Here is a 23,513-nt window from a genome sequence, read left to right as displayed (position 1 = left end):
TTTTTCCCTTATTTTTGTTTAATTCAGCAATTAGAGTCACTCATAAAACAACAAGCACTGTTGGGATTCAGATTGCTTTTGGACACAGACCAAACCTCTCAAACCCACATGCAGACCAAGGTGCAGCCAGAACTCATGCAGTCAGGTCAGTTCAGAGGTGCATTCTTTGGGTATCAGATCTGAAGAAATTGCTAATTTGTTTCTAGGTAACAGGAAAACACATTAAAGTGAATACAACTATTCAATAAACATTTAATTCTCATTTCTATTAATTTCACTCAGCCAAGTGGTCCAACTCCACGTCCCTCCTTTCCTAGACTGGGAAATACTGCAGGAAGGAGCTGAGTCTCAGTGGGGTTTTACACCCTTAAAATCCTCAGGACTTGAGAATCCTTGACCCTGGCTGTGGCAGACCCCACCTGTGCTTGCTCTCAGCCTCCTGGGACCCCTTCCTCCATTCCCTGCCATTCCTCAGCTCCCTGTGGACTTGGGCTGCTTTGCTGATGTCTTTCACGAGGCAACACAACTCCAACCACGGCTGCTTTAAAATGAGCACAGTGCAGGCTCAGCAAGTAGTCCCAGACCAGCATTCAAATTCTTCCTCCACAAGGCCTTTTCTTTTTCTCCGTGAAAAAGAAATAGTATTGGGAGTCTGAGGACTTGGGGCAATTGCAATGTCTGACTATCTTTTCATGCAAGCAAGGCAAATCCACTTGTGGATGCTATTCCTGAGGCAGGACCTTACACGAGATTAGATAGCAGTCACATCGTGGAGGAGCTGGTGTTTACCTAGCTGGCACCAAACAATGGAGAGAGAAAGGTACAGTTAAACACCAGCTTCTTTTTTTTTCATCTCTTTGCATGATCATTTGTGAACCTTTTGGTGACTAGGAGAAACTGCATGCTCACTCAAACCTATATGAATGTGCTGAACTCAGCCCAGATGCTGCTGAGAGGGGCTGCCTTAGCCAGCAACAGTGGCAACCCAGCATCTTTGTACTTCCCATTTGTCAAATTAAAAGGTCCTATTTCAGGCTTTCCCTCATGTATACTCCTACAGTGGACACATGAAAGGAGACCAATTGCTCCCTGACTGAGATATGTGTGGGACTCAATGTCAGGAGAGAACAAGAAATCTGCAGGCTTCAGCACTCAGCTTTTGTATGCTGCTGACAAAACTAACAGGAATAAAATATGCATGCTGAAAAGAAAAGGGAAATAATTGTTTTCTTACATGAGCCTTTCTCTGGGATCTAGGACATGCAGTCTTAATAATGGTGGACACTACACAGAAAACAATACACAGGGTGAGATCATTCTTGTAGTCAGGTTCAGTACAGGCATTATTTAACAGGACTGCAGAGTACAGAGATTGTTTGCAGGGTAAGTCTCTCCTATGACAGGTCATTCAAATGCTCGTGGCAAGTGCAGTTACTGCTGATATGACAAAGTGGTAGCAAGAAAATAACTGACTGCAGACTGTGAACCACTTTAGATAGAAAGATTTTATTATGCTGAGTTTTAGCCCATATGTAGGTAGCTATAATAAGTAGGATGAAGTATCACCATAGCTGGGAATGGCATTACTAGTCACATTTTATTCCATTTGATTAGATGGAGAGTTCATCCTACTCACTTGTTTGTCTCATCTGAGAAAATATAATCCTCTGATACAAATACCTGGTACAAAACATCAGCCCAGCTGAAGGAGCAGAACTGTTCTCAAGTTGTCCTGTTTTGCACTTGTGTTTCTCCCCACACAGAGCAGGTGGTAGGTAGATGCCTGTTACAATGCTGAACGTATGCATGGAGGGCTGACAGACGTGATTGTGAGGTGAAGTCTGGTGTACTGCTTTGCTCATTTCTGAGTCCTTCATCAGCAGTGGTGCCATGTCTGATGCGTGAGAAGCATTTGAGAGAGTTACAGAAACATTAAAGGCTTTAAGGGGAGATGGTTTAGCTCCACAAATCAAGACCATCAGAGATAATCCCAGTTGATGATTCTCTCACTGTTTCCCGCTTAAGTAATAAAATCACAACAGAGACTGAAAGAGGATGGTAAGTGATTGCACCACATTACTAGTGAAACTGAGCTATCATGTTGATACTCTGCAAATACTTTTCAGTTTAAGGATCAGTGCTCTCTGTAGTCATCAGTTACACCAATGTACACTTATAACCATGCTGTCTGACTTCCTGCCTGTGATGCTGGCAATTCTTGCTGCCCTGCATTCCAGGGAAACAACACAGAATGTCAGCAGTCCTCCTGTCCTCTTCCAAGTATAAACCTTGTCAAAGTGTGGCCCAGAATTATTTACCTGGTCTGTTGTGCATCTAATTGCAGATAACTACAGCCACCTGAATCAGTACCTGGTGTACCTCTGGTAGTGCTGCTCGGAGTGAGCAGTGTTTCCTCTTCAGTTTCCTTTGGCTTGGGAGAGACAGAACATTGTCCTCATTCACTGGTTTTGTTGCAGCAGACATGGACTTTGCTTAGCTAACATGAGAAATACACAGATCAAACCAAATAGTGGAATAAACATATATTTCCAGTCTCTATTTTCCTAAGTGTATCTGAGCCTAGATCAGTGCCTGTCCAACATGTCTCCCAACACTTTGTGGCTTCTGCATGGGTCCACAAATCTTCTCCCTTCTTGCAATCATTTTCTTTGACTATGGCTTATTCTGCAAGTGACAAGATTCTATCTAATATAAAAGCCTTCTCCAAAGCTTTATTTTTGTCCTTACTTGTACCTTGCCAGGTTAATAAGTTCTAGCAGCAACATCCAGCTTCTGTGTTCAGCTGCTGCCAGTTTCCAACATCTGCTGTGACCAAAATAGCTGATTTTACCTCCCAGGAAACCCTTGAAGGGCCCCCAGCACCCTTGTGGGGTATATGCCCCTACACACACATATGTGAATCAGAGATACCTGTGGTTCTGGGCAGAAAGGGGAGACTGAGGGCCCTGTGGGGAGCTCTGCTCCATCTTCCTTCACCTAACACCATCCAGGCCTAATCCTAGACTGAGAATGTCTGTTTTGTCCTCCACCCAAGCCCTCTCATGGTAGCTTTGTCTGCAGGATTTGGCTCCTGACAAGTTATTTCCATTCTGTGCATATGCTATGTCATTCTCATCAAATGGCTGCAGAGGTTTGTTCATGCCTGTCCCCTCCTCAATAAATCTGCAATTTGGGAAGCAGATTTCATTTTGCTGATTTTTTCTGACTATTTATTGTGCTAGATTTCTAAGGCACTTGCACTTGACTCGGTGATTCCTCAAAAAGGGAATGGTGCCTATTCTAGTTAACCCTGTTCAATGTCTAATGAATAATTAAATAGCATGTTGTCTGTAGCTCAGCTTTGTCAGTTTGGTCAGTCGATTGCTGGTTTGCTGCTTCTATCAAACAAAAACCTTGCTGTGAAGCTTGCTTAAAATTCAGCATTTGCTAATTAGCATTGTTTCGAATGTAATTCTAAGTGCCACTTCTTCAGGCAATTCAAGAGAGCAATGTAGAACTTCAGTGTCTCTATGGAGACCATCTATAATTTCAAAGACAGAAACAACAGTTTAATGCCTTGTAATACTTAAAAAAATCACCAGTAGCTCTTTCCAAAATACCCCCAAAATACCAATAAGAAAGGATGGGGCCCTGCTCATATACAAAGCCAATTTGTTGAAGATCACTGAATCGTCATAGAGATGATTCAGTAAAACTAGCTGAGGGCTAAGTTAAAGCACCAGGATTCGTCTCAGGGGTGTAAATTAAATACTGAATAAATATTTAAAATGCAAAAGATCAAATTGTTAGGCACATGTGCCAGCTGTAGGAAGGTAAAACCATTTTGTTAGATTTATATATAGAAACACCAAGACCTGCTAACCATCTGGCTCACAGGGCCATAAGCCACAACAGATCTTGATTTCCAAGGCAGAAGTGAAGAGGGTTAGATCACCCACACTGGGAATCTTGCCTCCAGCAATGCCTTACATCCAGTACCTCAGAGCAAAACAGCTCTGGGGTGACACAAAGGCAGGGTCTCCTGCGCAGAACCAGTGACCACACAGGCAAGCTCTCCTGGATGAGCAATGCAAGATTTGTGTACAAAGCTGTGCCTCCTCCTATACGGAATATTATGGCTGGTCAAAACCCAGGGCTGAAACCGGTGGTGCTGCAGGCTGCCAGGGAGAGAAGAGCTGGCTGCCTGCATCAGGGCACCGGGACAAATGCAGCTCCTCAGGCTTGCAGAGAGGTCACTGATTCCTAGGAAACTCTCAGGTCATTGGCAGGGAACAGTGCTGGGTATCATGTGGGGAAAATAAGCAGAGCAAAAGCCATGTTCCCTACAACTGAGGAGCAAAATACAGGTGAAAGCAGATAGGGCAGGAGAAAAGGTGCCAGCAGCTGTGAAAGAGCCCTGTTCCAATTCAGACCTATGCTTAGCACTGGACAGCTTCTGGGAGCTTCCTCATCTCATGGCATGTCAGGACAGCAGGAAGGGTGGGAAAGGGAAACTGGGAAAGGGAAACTAGGAAAGGAGAAAGAGAGAGGAGAGAGCCTGGGTGGGGAGCAAAGCCCTTCTCAAATTGGTGGAGACGCCAGATATGAAGAAGGAGACACCCTGTCCCAAAGTTGGTGGGGAAACACAGCGCCTTGAAAGGCCCAGCTCTGTATCAGGCAGACTTTGGGAAAAGTACTTTGTGCCCTGAATTTCACAGGTCAAACAGAATACGATGAGTTCAAATCTCACCATGCAACCTGTGAGAAGACACAGGAATAAAGGTATGCTACTCTGCCTGAAAAGAGCCAGCAGAAGTTAAAGAAAACTTCTAAACCCGAGGTCTTTATTGCTTAAAGGTCCATACCTTTTTCAAGGTTTCCTTGAAAACGTCTGCTCTCCTGGTGTGAAATATCTTAAAATAAATAATGCTATATTCTCCAATGGTGCATTATAATCAGAGTAGGAGTTTTTTAAAAAGCCAAGCGGAAATGTGTGGTGTAATTTCTAGCTGAGCTGATCAGAGATCAGTTCTCTTACATCCTTAGAGGTATTTTAATATAGTAGGATTTCTTATTGTACCTTGTTAGATCACAGGAAAGATTTACTACTCAAAATTGTAAAGAAATACATTTTACCATATGTATTATGGCTGGTCCTATTTCTGTTGCCCCTTTGGCAATAATGTTCATTAGTGTCTATAAAAATAGACATTTAATGAGATGTTTACTTCATTTAATTAAAGTCTAATATTTTTTGCCTGAAGTACAGTATCTGCTTAGTCTTTTTTTCTACATTAGATACAAGTTAACTACATAACTCGATATTAACAGTGAACAGGGATTTTGTTCTTTAGTACAAATAGGTTTGTTTTTTTTTTGCTTTATTATTCACTTACTGTTCCAGCTGATGCCAACTCAATGCTCTTCATGTTTCATATGCAGCAGTATTTTTCTAGAAGAAACTAATGCTTTTTCCATACCAGCTCTAGTTTTTAGGTAGCTTATTAGGGATTTCTTGTCTTGCAACATCTTCATTTTGTGCACTAATGTATAAGCAGCTATAGGATGAAAGGAATGTTTTGATAAGGGCAGATTTCAAAAGTCCTACTTGGCATATAGAATCACAGAATCATAGACTGGCTTAGGTTTCAAGAGATCTAAAAACTGCCTCGATCTCTCTGCTGTGGGCAGGAAAACCTTTCACTAGACCAGGTTGCTCAAGAGCCCCATCCAGCTTGGTGGCTCACTCCACTGCTGTCTGTGCCAGCTTGAGGCTCAGCTCTCTTATTTTTGTTTCCTCTTTCATCTTTATCTTTTTGCTGTCCCAATGCTACTCTTGCTATATGTGACTAGTCATTGGAGCCTTCAGCATCCATGTTGAAACACTTTCCTCATAGAAGCCACCGCCTCACCCTGGTCCAGCCACAGAGCTGTGCACACTGCAGCTGTCCAGTGTCTGCACGAGCACACAAAGGGTGCAGTTCTGCAAGCAAATGTCTGCTCCAGCAAAGGTTAAACCACTGGTCCATGCTGCAAAACACAGGTTTGAGTCTTGAATCACAGCTGTGAGCTTAAGAAAGTGAACAGCTGGAAGCCCCACATCCACAAAGCAAGCAGTGTACGAGGGCAGAGCTGGTCATGCCAAGCCAAACAGCAGCAGAGTTGAATTAAGCCAGATGTATTTTGCCCAGAGTCTTCCCCCCAAAATCATCCTTTTTAATCAGCTGACATTTAGCCTGAACTTACGCCTCATCAACACAGCCATATTTCTGTTGAACTTTTTTCTTTTCAGGTGGATCAGCATTACTTGACTAGGAAAAAAAATAAAATAAATACCCCATTAGAAATGCTACCTCCTTTCAACCCCAGCTCCAGTGAGAGAATGCTTCATGGATCCACACAGCTGGGATCAGCTGGACTTAGTACCACTAAGGTATACTGCTTTGAGCTAAAGAGGCCCCACCTCTCTAACCAGATGTATAATCCTTTTGAAAACAAAAAAAAAAAATTATGCTCCCCCCTCATTCCACTTTCTTTCTGTTTGCTGACATAAATAGATACATTTATGTATCTATCTCAAGAGTCTGTGTGATGCCTTCTGACCCACTGGATTGCACTTCAGATTTCTGCTTCAGACCTCTCTTTTAGTATCATACCTCTTCCACTTCAGATTAGGTCAGCTATTATTGTGTTAAGAATGTTAGAAGTGTTTTTAAAACTGTAGTGAATTAAAACCTACCATTTCTTATGTGTCTCTTCTTCCTTTCCAATGACATTGTTTGGGCAATATATCATTAAAAAATACCTCAGTAGTGTGATGTATGGCACTAATCTATCATGTGAGCACTATCTTTTTGGTGATATATTAGAACAATGCATCATTAAAACTTCATTGATGTAGATATATATGATGAGTTTAATGTATTAAATCAAAAGTGCATAGATTTGAATCTAAAATAATAATATCCAAATACTATTAAGAATGGTGTTAGGTCATATATTAATAGCTATAATGAGAGATGCCACAAGACATTTCAATTAAAAAAAAAACAAATGCTGTTTTAATGAAATGCTGGAAGCTGCCCTTCTGCCACCCACATTATTTTCCTGTTTCAGAATGGGCCAGAAAGGAAAGTAAAAGTAGGAATGAAAAGATATAGGGCAATAGTCCAAAGGCATCACTGCCTCCCACAGCTTTGATGGAAAATAGGAAAAACAAGAAAAACAAATTAAAACATTTAAATGGAGACAAGCAGTACCTTTCTTTTAGGATTTGCTGACAGCTTTGGGTCTTTCTCAGATGCCTGACTTTGAAGGTTAAACAGGGTCCCTGATCTTTATTAAACTGAAGGGAGGTGGATCATGTGTATGGACCAATAAAAAGAATAAAGGAAAACATGATGTATGTGATTCATTAGTGTCTAGCAAATTATGTGATTTTGTCCTGAAGTATTTGTTGAATTCCCAGTCTTTCTCTAGAATTATTTCTTTAGCCCAAATGAAAATATGGGGGTCACATCTGTTGAGGTATTGACAGAGCCCTTTCCAGACTATTTCCACTTATGCCAGAACATGATGAACCTGCTGTTTCTCAATGTTGTTTGTTCTTCCTGGCCCCTCATCTTTTGAGAGTATTCAGGAAACAGGAGGTTAGGAAAAGGCCATTGCATTATTCTGTAGGAGTCCTTTTTGCCTCCAAGTGCAAGACAAAGCAGAAGATGTGTTACAAACCTCTGCCTGCTCTGGTTCTATTGCGGGATGTTTTTGGTTTTCCAGGAATTCTCAATGACCTGAAAGCTAACTTTTTAAAATCATCTGCTTTTAATTTTACAGGGTAAGGATATTCTACATGGTTAGTAATTTCATTTTATAACCCACCTTTGAACTATAGAAAAATTAACTAATTTTTCAGAAGCTTATTACAGCAAAGCATAACAACTCCTTCATCCAAACTCAAGAAGCATATAGTTGTCCAAGCTGGAATTGCAGTTAGCAAGCTCCCTCAGTGTCTTCCTAGAATTTAAACTATATTTACCTTCCAGAACTTCCAACAGTCCTTCACATTTGTTAACCATTTTTAGTCAGTCTGATTTCTGGTATTACCACATTACTAGCATAACCAAATGTTCACTGCCCACTGTCATAGCACAATAGATTCATCTCAGTAATATCAAAAGTCATAGAATAATTTGGGTTGGAAAACACCTCTAAGATCATCAAGTCCAACCATTAACTCAGTTCTACCAAGTCCACCATCAAACCGTGTTCCTAAGTGCCACATCTAGGTGTCATTTAAATAACTCCAGGGATGGTAACTCCGTCACTTCTCTGGGCAGCCTATTCCAATGCTTGATAGGCCTTCTGGTGAGGAAATTATGTGGATAGGGTTTGGAAAGGATTATCTAAACTCCAGAGTAATCTCTACGGTGCAGATGTACCATGATATGCAGAATGAGAAAGCTGCATACGAATATTAGACTGAAATCTTGAGACATTGTGGTTCAGTGATGAAACCACAGATTATTCAGCTCAGTTAACAGAAGGAGAGAGACAGAGGAGTGAGGAGCAGCAGGTTCAGCACCACGAGGAAACCACTTGGTAGCATTTTATAATGGTGGGGGAGGAAGAGAGTGTGTTTCCGATGCCTGAGGCATCATTTTCCACACAAAGACCTTTCCCAGTGTACTGCCTCGAGTACATCCTGCACTGCACCAAGGCATTCCACATTGCCAGGCATTGGGTCATCATAAGCCCTATAACTTGCAATAATTAATTTCCCTTTCTGTGGAAAGACTATGTTACATCAGTGAATATCATTGACACAGTGAGGTGGCAGCAAATGTCCTGGTTCTGCTGTTAATAATGCAATACAGGACCCAGAAAATAAAGTGCCTTGTAGTTTAAAGGTCTGGGAACATGATGTAGATGTAAAAAATTGGTAGTACAACCTCATTTGTTCTTTTGCAGTTTGGGCCATATTTTTTCTGTGGCTTTCAGCAAATCCCTCAGGTTTTCTGAGCCCAATCTGTAAAATTGGGCTTGCAGTCTTCTGTCACATCCCACATAAGGGACCATTAAAGATTGATTCATTTGTGTTTGAAAATTGCTGTGAAGATGAAGACTGCAGTATAAATTCTGCCTATTGTTCCAGTGGCCTCCTGATTTCAAAGGCTGCCAGGGTTAAAGTGGTACTAGACTGATTTAAGTGGAAATCAAGACACAGTGTGGCTGATGCAGGAGTCAGACAGAACATGTTCAACCAGCAGCAGCCTGAGAGGAAGTGATACAGAGAGATGATACATAAAGCTCTTCAATGCCATAAAGTCACACATAAAATAAATCTTATAACTGCCTTTTACACTCTCTGGCCACTGTTCCTACAACTCTATTGGGCTCTGGCAGTAGTGAGAAACATATTAATGAAACAGAACAGTATCTGGGAAGGATAAAGTGTCAGGTTGTAGGATGAGATACACAGACATCCTTTGGAGTTTACCAAGAGTGAGACAGTAATATGCATGCTCAGAATAAAACCCTTGCCTTTGCAAGCAGATAGTGAAACATCAGAGGGGCAAAGAGGTGGGAAGACAAGCTCACACTGTGACACACAGTGACTCTGTCAGAGTGCATGAAAAGAGCTGGCAAACGCTTCATCAGTGCCTTTCATAAGACCTGTCAAGGTAAGAAAAGAGGTGAATACCAAAGCAATGGACACCAGTGTGCTTGCCTTGATAAGAGCCAGAGCACAAACCCATGACTCCACCCCACAATGGCACAGCTGCTTGTTGCTGCCCACAGGAAAAGGTCCACAGACTTTCATTCAGATTTTCTGTCTAAGAAATGAAACAGCAAAATTAACAGGGTTAATTAATAACCTTAGAAATCCGTCATTAATTAAAAACCAGTACTGGCTCATTGAAGTCCAAGGATATTGGCACTCACAGTGTGGATGATGATGCTTGAGACAGAGCTCTAATCACCTAATTGAACACGCTGTTGATCTGTGCAGCCTCCGTGGCACAGGAATGGGCCTGAAATGGGAATGCCTCCTGCTGGTGTGTTGGCCCCTGCCTGTGAGAGATCTGAAAGCCATTGAGAAACCTGGGGCAGCCTGAAAGCAGGAGCTGCTCTTGGGAGCTGACCAAAACCCAGAGACATCCGTAGAAAGCGCCCCAAATATAAAGCAAAAGATGTTCTAACTCGTGTTACAGTGTTGTTACCCTCACTCCTCTCCTTTCTGGCTGTGTCTGTCGAGATGACCGACGATGGCAGGACCCATAGAGCCATGCACACCTGTGATGACAGCCTGGCCTCACAGCTCAGGGCAGGACAGCCTGCTCCAGCAGCTTGGTCTCTATCAACCCAGAGACCTGGGATAAGATGGGAACCACACACACACATGGGGAAAATGCCATCCAAATGGTGAGAAAGTGCAAATGATTCAGTAGGTTATCTGACTCAGCGGTTTTCCTACTGAGTGCAGGCTGCCGTGCAGTGACACAAGGTATGGGAACAGCTTTCCCAGCATACAGGGAAAACAAAGGCTTTCTGGTGTGCATGGGAGCAAAGCAGCCCAGGACAGTCCTGTAAGCTACCAAGATGCCACTATGCTTTCTGCAGTAGCCCTTTCCCTCCACACATTTCAAGGACTAATAATAATTTATTAAAACATTGCCCTTCTACCCTGCCTTTCAGTCACAGCATTTTATAAGCATTGACAAACAAAGCTTCCCAATCCCTCTGGAAGGTGATTGCTATCTATGTTTTATGGCTGGACAAGCAAAGTCCTGGGGAGATGAAAGGCTGGCTGCTCCCAGCCTTGTCCGAATGGGCAAGGGAAGAGGCAGGGACCATAAAAGCTCCCCTTTCCTCTTGCACAGCCTTTCCTACCCCAGCTATCCCATCAGGAAAGAGAGCCTGGGAGTTCTGGTGTATCTGTCACTGTGACAGACGGGAACTTTCCCAGAGGGATGGAATTGCGTGTTTCACCACACCCATGCCAGGAGCAAAGGGACCTATCACTAGGACAGAGAAAAGGGCCCATGCCACCTGACAGAGCATTTGCGTGCACCAGCAGGGAATTTTTTGCACTCAGGACTTTCAGGGACTCAGGACTTTGCCCCTGCTAGCAAGATGGCATGACTTAGGGTTGGCTGAAATGTACAGTCTGTAAATGAGCGGGCCAAGTTTTCATCAGCTAAAAAAGGCAGATGATCAGGGTTAAGACATTGGAGTGACTGCTCATAACCAAGCTGTCTTGTTAGATTGCTAGCTCCAGTTTTGGACCCAGATGTTGTAGCATATAAAAACTGACATAAATTTATGGTAGAAAAGTTGCCTTTGGGCTCTCTAGTGTCCATCATGAGCAGTGCACACAGTCATTTAATGTTTCCTCTGGGCATCCAGCATAAAAACTGCTTTTATGTAACATACCTACACACACACACATATGTGCAGGAGAATTTGGGAATAGTTTCTCTGAATTCCTAGTGGAAAAATTAGCCTACCTCAATGCCATGTTGAATTTCATTGTGCTTATATCACCACACATCTGGTACAGCTGTGGCTCTCTCTGGCAGACTGACAGCCTGTGCCTCCCACAACAACTACATGGAAAAGGCCTTCTTTTTGTAATGCTGCCTTCTGCAGCCCTCTCTGTCCCCTAAGGGTCATTAAATCATATAATCTATACCATTGTTTCAGTTGCTCCTTTTTCATCCAGCAGATGAATTATTATGAACACCAACTTTGCCTTCCCCTGACCACAGCCTCCTCCATATAGTGAAGATAAAGATTTAGACAAGCCACTCATCTCAAAAAAACATCTAGGAAAGCATTCACACTATTTTAAAAACTCCCTGCCCAACACTGTAGTGGCAATTGCCTCAAAAAACCCCAAACTATAAAGAAAGTAAACAAATACAACATCACTGAGAATCAGAAGAAAGCAATAGTATTGCTTGCTATTCTGCAACAACTTCAAAATTCAAAACAAACCAACTAAAGTCGCTTTCCTAATTCTCTTTTTATCCTTTTCCCTAGGCCTTTCCCATAAGGTACCTAGTGGAAATTAAAGCAATAGTTTTACATAGATAAATCCATAGCATTGAAAATAGTCTCATCTCTTTTCCCTAGATGCTCAAAGACTGCACCAGTCTATATGGTGTTTGAAAACCATGTGGGAATGAGATCATTCTCTCTTAAATTCAATAGGCTTTTAGAATCACATTTATTCACTTCTATAGAGTTTTTCCATATGGGATTTCAGAGCTTTTTATACAAGAAGGTGCCCCCTTTTCTCCTCTTCTCTCCTTCCTTTGTACTTGTTCTTTCATCAGCACAAAGCTGAAGTGAACAATAGTACACACTCAGCTTTACCTCCTGCAACATCCAGGACTCTGAAGAACAAAGAAACAAATATCCAACCAAGGGACTAAAGATAGCAAATTCAGTGCGATGGGTACCTTTAGCTGCAGTGGAAAGTTCTGGTGCTGATGGAAGAAGGTTCATTTTAGGAGCCAAAGAAGATGAGTACTGAAAGCTGGTTCTGATGTGGGCTGGCTATAAAATCCCAACTGAGTCACTCTGCCTCTCCAAGCTGCATATTCTACAGCTGCAAAATGGGGTTTTGGCCCAGAAACCCGGGTAGTGGCATTATAAAGGACTGCAAGGAATATAAACAAATAACTATTTTTTTCATGTGGGAGGGCAGGAGCAAAGACAGAATGGAGAAGAGCAAATACAGTGAGTGGGAGTGTGGGGATAGCAGTTGGGACAATTTATTAATTTGGTTTCCATCTCATTCTCATAAACAACCTACAGCTGAGTGAATCTGCTTGTTGATCACTCTCTGCCTGCTGAGTATTTCCCTGCACTAGGTCCTTGGTCCTGCTCCATGCTGCAGGCTGCCCCTTGCTGCCCTGCCTGCACCCAGCATCTCCACCCTGTCAGGGCTTGCTTCCACCTCAAGGTGCTGAGCCCAAGCAGCTCCCTGCTTTGGTCCATGGGGACAGATGGGGTGACTGTGACTCTGCATCCTTCGGTCACTGCATCATCCTGTTTGCCTTTGGTCTGGGCAAACCGGACTGGGGAATCACATATCCTTCCCCAACTGACTTGTTACTGAAGGAGAAAGAAAACTGTTTTCCTCTCCCTAACTCAGATTTCCCTCAGAGACATCAGTGTGAAGCAGATGCCACCTGTGGGACCTGGAAAGCAGGGAGGGGGAGTGGGGCAGGTCAAAGCTCTGCGTGGTGCTGTGTAAGGAAAGACAAGGTCTTGCATTTGTCCCCTTCTCACTGAATCTCTGGTAAATCACGTCCTTGCCTGCTGCTATAATCACTGATTACATGCCATTTCCCTGTTGCATTAAAGCTGCTTTCTTAATTAATATCATTTTAAAGGGCGGGCTTGGCACGAAGGAGACAAGCTGTTTTGAACTCCAGTAAACACTGTTTATATGTGATCATCCTAAGCAACTCCTGCAGCCTTTCTATGGTGAGCAGGCAGAAAGCACCACGAGTTAATGAACTGTGTTTTAACCACCTGATGCTGGTCAAAGCTTTGATCTATCAGGTTTAAGGCTGGGTGGAGGAGGGGAGGCAGAATTCTCTGCCACGCTCCCCAGTACCACCGAAACTGTTAATCAGCCTGCTCTGCAGTCTGCTGCAGAGTTTGCTTTATTAAAGCTCCCTGCTGCCTGCACACGTTCACTGGCACAGACATCGAGAGACAAGCAAACACTTTCCCGAGTGCAGAGTACTCACTGCTGCATTGCAGAGTTTACTGGCATAAAGTGATGGGGGTAGGTAATCGCAGGTGGAGACTTGGGTCCTCCCTCAGCTCGCCTGCATCTGCAATCTCCTGGATTTCTGTAACGGGGGATACAAGGAGAGCTGGCAGCAAAACATGCCTTTTAGGGTTATCTATCCAATTCCTGAATATCTGGATAGCATTGCTTGTACTAGTCTCAAATGTAGTCTATACTGCTTAATGTGGTTTTTGTTTACGGTTACTCTAAAAACCTAAAAATTAATTTCCTTTGAGGTACTTGAAGGGGTAAGCATAATTTTATTTATTATTGTTGTAAACTAACCTTGCCTCTGCCTAGAGGCCCTCTCTAAGGCTGAGGATGCCGTGTGCTGTTGAAGTATTTAAATTAAATTCTGCTGCCTTTCAAGGACCTGGCAGCCTGAGTATTAGAGGCTTTTTGGTTTTCCTATAGGTTGTCTCATACAGAAGGTTGAGCAGGATTAAGTCACTTTTTGAGGAAATTATAGGTGATTCAGTTAATTTCCTTTGTCCCCTCCTACCCCTCCCTTCCCCCTCCCCACACCGGTTTGGCTTTTTCCTTTTCTTTATTTCTTCTGTGACAGCACAGACATATTTGATTATTTCTTGAGGTTTAATACCAAATAGCTGCTCTGTTTTGTAATATCTGTAACCACACTGGATTTGTTGTTTTTAACAGACAATTTTTCTGGAAGAAAGCTGGTATTTGTTTAAGAATTGTTAGGCATTGCATTTCTAGTCTCTAAATATGCATGTGGAAATTTGATTATAATAATTTTATTCTTTGTGAACAGCTGATTCAGGACTTCTTAGTTCTTGTATTTTTCAGGTATGTATCTCAGCTGCTCTTTTTTTTTTTTATTTTTGTAAAACAAGGATGGCTCAGATTTCTTCTCCTTACATGTTTCCTGGTGATACAGTACTGCAGTCTCTGCCTTACTCAGCTTATGTCTAATTGCAGAGCATTTAGCAAAAGAATTCAAATGCAAGTTTTAGGTTTGGATTTAACCATCTATTACACTCAGCTTCGTTGGAACAGCAAAGATAGTCTAATAAGGAGAAATTCATCTTCAGGCCTATGTGAAAGTGGGCTTGCATCAGTCTGAATCAAGAACTTGTGGCTTGGTAGGGTTTAGGGAAAAGGAAATTTTCTTTCCACTGAAAAGCCAGGATATATCTGTGTAAGTGTGACATCTGTTGCAGCACTGCTTACTGACAGTCTTCTGGGACAAGCTGGCCAGAAGGACTGGATATTGTGAGAATTAAAGCTCGGTGTTCATATGGCAGCTTAACTGCTGAGTGCACATGTTCTGAAGGAAAAACATGATTTACCTAAAAAGACCTACTGGGGCTGGATTTCTGGAGCTGTTGAAAAAATCTCTTGACTCCCACAGGAACTGGTGGGAGTCCTGGCTTCCAGGTGCTTCCAAAAGCAAAGTCTCATTGTCAAGATGAAGGTTACGACAAAAGAAGACAGATATGGTTTCATTATTATTTTAACCTTCCACATCAGAATTTCATACAACTAAAACAAGGATGACATTTGACTACCTTTAAGGAATGGTAGGGGTTAACATAATATAATATTCCTGCAAGGAAGACACTGGTAAGTGACATAGTTGTTATGCTGTTAATGGCCATTTTTGAGCAATTTTTCCTCATTGTTCAGATCCTACTTTAATTCACTTCTTCCAGTGACCCTTTCAGTGTTAATCCACCACACAAAAGTGTTGCAGTTTTAATTAAAAAGGAAATCTCTATCTCACTAAGCTTAGTCTGCCATCTGATCGTGCAGTATGGTTTACAGACAGTATTATCTGTCTAATTTGCATCATAAAACCATGACTTAAGCAAGGCAGAAGACATTGGCAACCCTCAGCAAATAATGCTGCTCTAACCAAAACCAGCCATGTTTTAAGCAAAACTCGACTGTAAGAATGGAGATGTGTGTCTCACATGGTGCTGCACACAAGGACAGTTACAGGGGTACAGAGAACTCAGTGGGATACCTCTTTAAAATAAAACCTGTAGACCGAATTTGGAGCAGCTCCTAAAAATATATACTCCAGCTTGACAACAAGATAGGAATTTGAGGCAGGATTTAGTGGATTAAATTTTTTGGCTTCTGGTATAATGAAGGCTAGTGGTGCCTATTGACCTTTAAAACCTGTGATCTTAAATACTGGCAGTTGTTATGTCCCCTGTCGCTTGGAACTTCATTAATTAAATTGAGTGGTAAGCTGCAAGGCTATGAACTGTCCTGAGGGCCTACACGTGACAGAAATTCACACTGGGCTGGGTAGTATCCCCAAATCCCATTCCAGCAGGTGATCAGCAGAAGTCCATGACTGGGCAAAAATCTCCTCTTAGTTGTTCTTATGTTTGGATTCAGGTAAAGCAGCTGTCCCAGGGCAGTATGGGCTCGAAGGAGAGCAGTAACATCAGCATTGCTGCTCAGCTCCCAACTGCACCGGCACATCAAGGTAGCAAACATAATCTGGGAGTCCCTGAGCGACAACAGAGCCATACAGAACTATTTTTTGCATTATTGTCAGATTTATAAAACATTGTGGGAGGAAAGCAGTGGGGGAAGGGAGAGAGAAACCGGATCTTGTATTTCTTATTAGCAGAGGAAGGAGGAAGGTATGAGTTCTGTGTTACTCTGTAAGCTCTTTACCTCAGAGGAAGGTGAACCCCACCTGGCAGAAATTAAATGTTAATGTATCAAATTATGTCCAAAAGCACATAAAGCTCAAGGGACACCTTATGATACCCTTTGAAAACAAGATTTAATTTAATTCATTTGCATATCCTGATACCCAATACTGCAAATTGGAATTGGTGGGTTAATACACTGCTACCATTAGGCTCCCTTGAGCTTATTGGAAAACCGTGGTCAACAAGCTGCAGGCACTGAATTGAAGTGTCTGGTCAGGGAAAACCAGATCAAACTACATCGTCTTAATTGTGACCTGTTTTGGGATGCAGAAGGATGGCGGCAACCCTTGGTGGAAACAAACAGTAAATTGATTTTGCTGAGAACCTCATCAATCACTGGTCACAGTGACCCATGGATCATTAATCTCATTAAAAACTTCAGCCTTATGGCAAAAGTGATAGCAGACACACTAAAAGTGTGCAAATTAGATATGCTTTCACAAATGCAAATGGGTCTGGCTAGTGTCCCTGATGAGAACTCCATTTCTAAATTGGGCAAACTTTTCACTGGCTCCAGCTGAACTTCAGCCATTTACTCTGTGTCACATGCCATCTTTAGGAGCTGTGAAAACTGTACGGAAGGTGTGTGGTCTGTTAGTGGGTCATGTTTATGTACTTGGTTCAGGGAAGGGAGAGCTGAACAGCGGGCACGGGACATCCCCTCTTAATGCTGTGACCTTATTGACAGCCAATCTCTGCTGCCTGACTCTTTAGGTGAGGTGATTCAAAAAGAGTCTGGGGAAACTGCTCTGGTTCTGGCCCAAATCAGTGGGAGGATACGGCCAAGGCACTGTATTATTTGATACCATATTATGTCATGGGCTGGGGAAAAGGACTCCCTGAGAATGGACTTCTGAGAAGAAGGGGTGTGGGTTCCAGCTGGGAGCAAGTGTGGCAGATAGAGAAGTTGAGGTGGGGTGCCACTGGCTGTGATCATGCCAACTTGGGTTTAATGAGCATTTTGCATGCAAATCACCCTCTTTTTTAGCACACTTTTCTTATTAATATTGTTGCTGTTACTGTTCATTTTCTTATCTCATTGCTGTTTCCAGTAAATTGTTCCTATTTCAGCCCATGATTTTTCACATAATTCTTGACTTCATCCCTGGAACAAGAAGTGGGAGGAAAAATGGGGGAGCAAGTGCTTGGCATCTTGTTTGGGTAAGTCTCAAGAGAGGCTGTGACAGCAACACATCAACAGTACACAGGCAACACTGATTTTCTGTGTGTCTGTGAATCCAAGGAGTTTTTATTTTCTTGGAGGATATGTCAAACAGTATAGTCAGTTGGTCATGTTGGTCCTTTCAAATAGAGCAGAGCCCATTGTATCACTGAGATGCATGTTTTGCTGTCATCTGTAGAGTTGTAAGAGCATGCTCACAGTTGCCAAAACCACTAATGTGTACAGTACAGCTGCAAAATTTGTACTTGTTCCTCTCAGACCTTGTGAACACAATCCATGACTGAGTGCATCCATGTAGTCCATCTGTAGTCAGATGGCACTTGGCCCTTGTCTCCCAATCATCTACATGCAACCATATCAGCCCAGCTGAAGCAAGCTAAATAGCTACCTCTGTTTACAAAGTTAAGTGCATTTGAGAGGGTTGTTCTCAGGGATTTGCACACCCCAGACACTACCTACACACACCAGGACGTGTTCACTTCCTCCTCCCAAGAATGTTCTCCAATGTCCCTAGACTTAGGCACACAAATCTCACTCAGCTGTGCTTACCAGCCTCCCAGTTGGCCTGAAAACCTGGGGAGATCTGTATCAATCCTCTTATTATTTGACTGCTTGGGATTTTTACTGAACCTTGTGAATAAAAGAATCTAAAAGCTTTTTGGGTGCAAAAAGTATTTCAGGGCTGCTATATTCAGCACTTCTGGGATATCTGCACGTCACATAACTGAGGCTAGTTCATGCTGTGGGTTTGGCTTGCAGCAGTAAGTACTTTGACTTCATATTCATCCAAACAAAGGCTGTGCATGTAGAGAGATGTGGTGCCAGTGATTATACTGGAGCAGCTTGGCTGACATGCCTCCATCTATCATGAAATACACTGGCTCAGGACCTGTGTGCCATAACATTAAGCTCTATGTTGCACTGTCACCTAGACTTGAGCATCTTGCTGGGTCTGAGAGGTCTGGGACTTTAACAAGCCTTGCAACAGATGAGACTCTCTGAGGCCATTCATTCACCCCTTCTATCTTCACTGCCATGCTCAGGACAAGTGGAGGGGCCCTAGGCATGAAGCCATGCTTCTGGCATTGCCTGTGGCTCTGGTAGGTATCTTGTCTGAGCTGTACTTACTGAAGAAATGAGAGCAATAGGATGTTTTTAGGTACAGCTGTGCTTAGGAAAGATACGCTGTGTGATTCAGCCATTCTCCAGCAGAGGTGGGCAGCTCAGGGGTCAGGACAAGAAACTCACCTCACCCTGGGTACTGCTAACACACACACACACACACACTGCCTTGGGTACTGCTAACGCACACACACACACACACACAAGCAGCCTTTTCCAACAGCAGCCTCCTGCCCTTGTTTGCCAACAATGACATCCAGACCCAGCAAGCACTTCATATAACAACTTGCTGTGTCACAGCTTGGCTGACAGTTAAGAGTCAGGAATATAATTGGGGCAACAAACACCATCTGGCCAAAACAGGCTCTAACAGGCATCTGTGTGTGGCCATCCATGGCCCTAGTTTGATCTGGCTCTGTCAGCACCCCAGTGCATGAGGTTTTCTGTGGTAGGACTGACGTGGTGTACTGAGGAAGCAATGGCAGCAGACATGGTCAGAGCAGAAGCAAGCAGTTTGCTTTTGTAGCAGCCTCTGCGCTCCTTTATTTGGCTTGGTCACCTCACAAGGAGGATGCTGATGTGGTCATCTGCCATGCCTGGGGCAAGTGCATTCTGACATTGGTGTTGGGAGAGTGAGGAGATGCTCACCTCCAGTTGCAGACTGCAGTGGAGGCTGATAAGGTGCCAGGTTTGTTCCCAGAGCACTGCAGTGTGGTCACGGTTTGTGTGTTCCCGAGGGACACAGGCCATGCCGTACAGGCTGCCAGGGAGCCAGGGCTTGCTCCAGGTGTGAGCTGCAAAGACAGTGTAAACAGGGCTTTTTGTCTCCTTCATAGCAGTGTCACAGGACGTACTGGTGTGTCTGAGCACAGTACACAAACCCAAGGCTCAGCCATGAGTGCAGGGGAGCACACCAGCTTCTTAGACTGTTGAGTTAAATGTGCAGTGCCTAATGTTAATATTAACTTATATACTGAATGGTTTGGAAAGTACCTGTTTGTACCGAGCTCTCCCAACTGAAACATTTCAGCTGCAGTGTTCTCAGCACAGAATTCATTATTCTGAGACTTGCTTTCCCAGTTAGCTGGAAAGAGCCTGATTGTTTGCACCCTTTTGATCATATTTTAGCTCGTGTAATAGCTTTACCTGAGATAGATTGATGAGCAGAAATTTCTTTTAAAATGCTGTGATTATGGACAGATTACACATTCTCTGTGAATGAAACTTCTCATGTAATTGGTGTGAACTGAGGGAGAGCCTTTTTAAACTTCATTAGTAATGCAGCTAGTTCTCTCTTCTGACTGATACAGTGTACATCTGTCATACAAGAGTATAACACTGAGCTGTGTACTTTATTAAATGTGAATATGTAAACATGAACTTCGACCAAACTCAGCCTCCTGCGTTCTACTCACACCTCAGCATGAACCCAGGGTCTTTGACTGTTCCAGATGCCTGTCTCAATGCCTTCCTGATTAAAGAGCAGATAATATGATCCCAAACTATTGCCAGCAACCTGGACAGAAACTGCATAGCTTACAGGTACAGCATGACTGAGCATGTGGTCAGACTGGTGCTTTCACCTCAATATTGTTGGTTTCATTTATAGCTTGCAGAATATCTGTCCTGCTTTCACAGATAATATATCATGGAATTAAAGAGCTTAGGGGAAATATACTTTGTGAGAATAGATGGAGAACATTTAGGTTGTTTTGTTCAGAGAAAAGTTGACTGAAGAAGAAAGGAGAACTGTGTTCAAACATATAAAAGGCTCTGCAGAGAGGAAGGGATAACCTGTTTGTTACATATGCTGTGAGCAAGACAAGAAGCAAGGTTCTTGAATTGCAGTAAGTTAGAAAAAGGCAAAAACTTCTTGTCAGTAAAGAGGTAAGGGGTGGAAACCACTTATGAGGAGGGCATGGAGCTTCCACCATTTCCCCAAATGCCTGTTGGATGTCCTATCAGCAAAGGCAGGGCCTAGACCAGCATAGGCAGGGTCAGAAGGGGGAAGAGACTGAGCTCCCCTGAGCAGATCTTGGATCACCATGAGCAACAGCAGAGAGGCTCACTCCCTCTAGCTCCTCCATTAATGGGGTTGCATAAATATCTGCCACAGGTACAACTCGTTCAAATTTATTTTCAAAGCACAATCATTAAATTGCAGAGCTGAGAGCAGAGGGCAGGTAATCTAATTCTTAGTTATCTGTGCTGCCCACCACACCACAAATACCCCCATTCTCCTGACACGTGAAATTAAGCTAGGCTGAAAATGACTTTTCACCTCAGTATGGTCTAACACAGTGGTGTTAGCAGCAGCAGCCCCAATTCCCAGGGCACCAGAAGAGACCTTAATTAGGAGGTGTGGCTTTTTCTGGAGAGAAGTGATTTGGCGGGTTAGAAAAGTATTCGAAGTGTCCTCCCATGGATGCCAACATGAGCAATAAGTGATCCTTGTGCCCCGGGTTTGTAAGCAGGTCATATTTTTACGATGTCAAGCATGCTGCTGTATTTTCTGCAATAAAGCTCACCTAATCAAAACAAGTCAGAGCTTATCTAATCCCCTAGCCAGAGATATTTCTGTGGTGGCTACAGAGCCAGGTTTCCTAGCAACCTAAAAGGCATTAGACAGGGCTTTGTCGACATTTATCTGTTACACACAAAACCCCCTGTTCGAATAATATCATGGGTGTAACATCAACTGACAAAAGCCAGGAAATTCAGAGCTGGGGCTGATTTTCTATCCTTGCCTCTCATCAGGCTGAAAAACAAAAGGCACAGTCATGTGAGTGATGAGCAGAGCAAACCAACCTTTATATTTCCTGGCTTTCTCCCAAATGAGATGCCATTCAAATGAGGTGCTTGGTATTAATTTCCTCTATTTAAGACAGGTTTAATGCTCACATTAGGTAGCACGTTGGCAGTGCTGTCAGTTTCTCCGTGGGCTACCATTTTTCCTTGGAGGGGCCAACTGGAGTGAGGAAAGAGATATCCCAGCCCCTCTGAAACCTTTGGTTTCTCCATGGTGAAACCAGTTTTCAGATCCGTGGGTTCACAGGTGAAGGCTGCAAGCCTGCTCTATGCAGGGCCACCATGGTACCCTCAGGAGATCGCGGTTAGCTCAGGGTGGAGCCAGTGAGGATACACAGGTTAAAAACAAGCCATTTTCCTGCTAGTGTCCAACTCTAATACAGCAAGATGATTTTCACAGGTTTCAAGGGATTCTTGAGATGGATGTTGGAATGGATGTTGTTATCAAGCATTTTGAAAACAAAAGGTCAGGGGAAAAAAGGATTTAATGTAGGTGGGTTTTTTTTCCCAGACCAAAGATATACTGAGGACTGATGAATGGTCTGAAAAGTGATACTTCAGTAATGGCTTTTATTTCTTCACTTGTAGCAATAGCAGTGTTTAAAATCTTACAATTTGAAGTTTGAGGAGGAGACTGATGGAGGAAGGGATGGAAGAACTGCCATTGCTGCTGATTGTCACTTCAAATCCTTGGGGGAAGAGTCTTCTGAAAGTGAATGGGAACTGATCACCTCTCTACAGACTTCTTGAGTCATCTCACAGAATTTAACAGAAAATAATTATTTTGCTTCAAATTGATACAATGTGGCTTAAAAGTGCTCAAAGATAAAAGTTGTGTTCATTTCCACAATCTAACTTATCAGCTGGGATAAATTAACTCTCTGAATTCTGTGCAATTCTGTATGTGTACCTTCTCTAAATAGGTAGATTTTCATATGTGTATTTGCACTGCTTTAGTAGTTCCATCTCTGGGGCTTTCAAAAAAAGATAACAGCCATTTTTACATTTGCTTGAGGTCTGACTGAAGAGTTTATCTCCATGTAAATTTTCCAGCCCAGCTGTGAAACCTCTGAAATGGATAGTAAAGAAAGTTTTGATGAAACTTGACTATAGTTGGGTACTTTGCTGCTGTAAGAGAAAATCCTCCAGTCGCTGTCAGTGGGTGAGCAGCTGGGCTTTCATCCCTCCTGTAATCTTCATTAACATAAGAGTTGGTGTTTTGCTCCCCACACATGGATTCCATACTGTTTGAACTCCAGGAGGCTGCTGGGATAAAGGCATGTGTACAGGCCTCTCTGCTGACCACAGCCAGCAGTTCTTCAGCAAGCATAGCATGAATATAAACGTTACATACACCACAATGGAGAGGAATTACTATGCACACTATCACTTTCAAGCCTTTGAAAGAAACAGAAGCAGAAGGAGGTTCTTGCACTTTCTGCCGACATCATCTTTACTGTCCATCCATTAGTTCCCCATTTAGGATCCCCACTGGCAAAGCCTCTATTATGTGCTGAAAGACCAGACAATGGGAGCCCACTACGCCTGGCAAATGCACGCATTGTTCCAAGGGCTCCCTATAGAAATCCCTGTGTTCGCATGACCCGTTTTCCAAAGTTTGGGTTTTTTCTTTCCTGAAGAGAGAGGGTAAGAGGAAAAGGGACAGTGTCTCACAGCTCTGTGCAGATCAGTGGTACGTTCATGCCCATATATTGAGATGGATAAAATAGCCATAAATTTTTCCCAAAGTGCTTTTTTGTAATGCATGCATGAACTCACTTAAGAAGCTTAAAATATTTAGTGAACACTGAAATTAATGGAGAGTGTGGGAGGGGGGACAAAACTAGCAGAGATAATAGAATACACTTAGCAGTCATAGCAGCTTTACATA

The 23,513-nt window shown here is 42.9% G+C and overlaps 1 long non-coding RNA gene across 1 annotated transcript; it reads left to right on the top strand.

The window, feature by feature from the left end:
• Window positions 1-13,725: 13,725 nt before the first annotated feature.
• LOC128790227 (uncharacterized) lies at window positions 13,726-22,518 on the top strand. Its single transcript, XR_008431666.1, has 3 exons — window positions 13,726-13,804; window positions 17,581-17,670; window positions 22,211-22,518. It is a non-coding gene; the product is annotated as an uncharacterized LOC128790227 (long non-coding RNA).
• The last annotated feature ends 995 nt before the right edge of the window (window positions 22,519-23,513 follow it).

Source organism: Vidua chalybeata, chromosome 6, assembly GCF_026979565.1.
Source record: "Vidua chalybeata isolate OUT-0048 chromosome 6, bVidCha1 merged haplotype, whole genome shotgun sequence".
Taxonomy (NCBI): Eukaryota; Metazoa; Chordata; class Aves; order Passeriformes; family Viduidae; genus Vidua; species Vidua chalybeata.
This window is presented reverse-complemented; position numbering and strand designations above follow the sequence as displayed.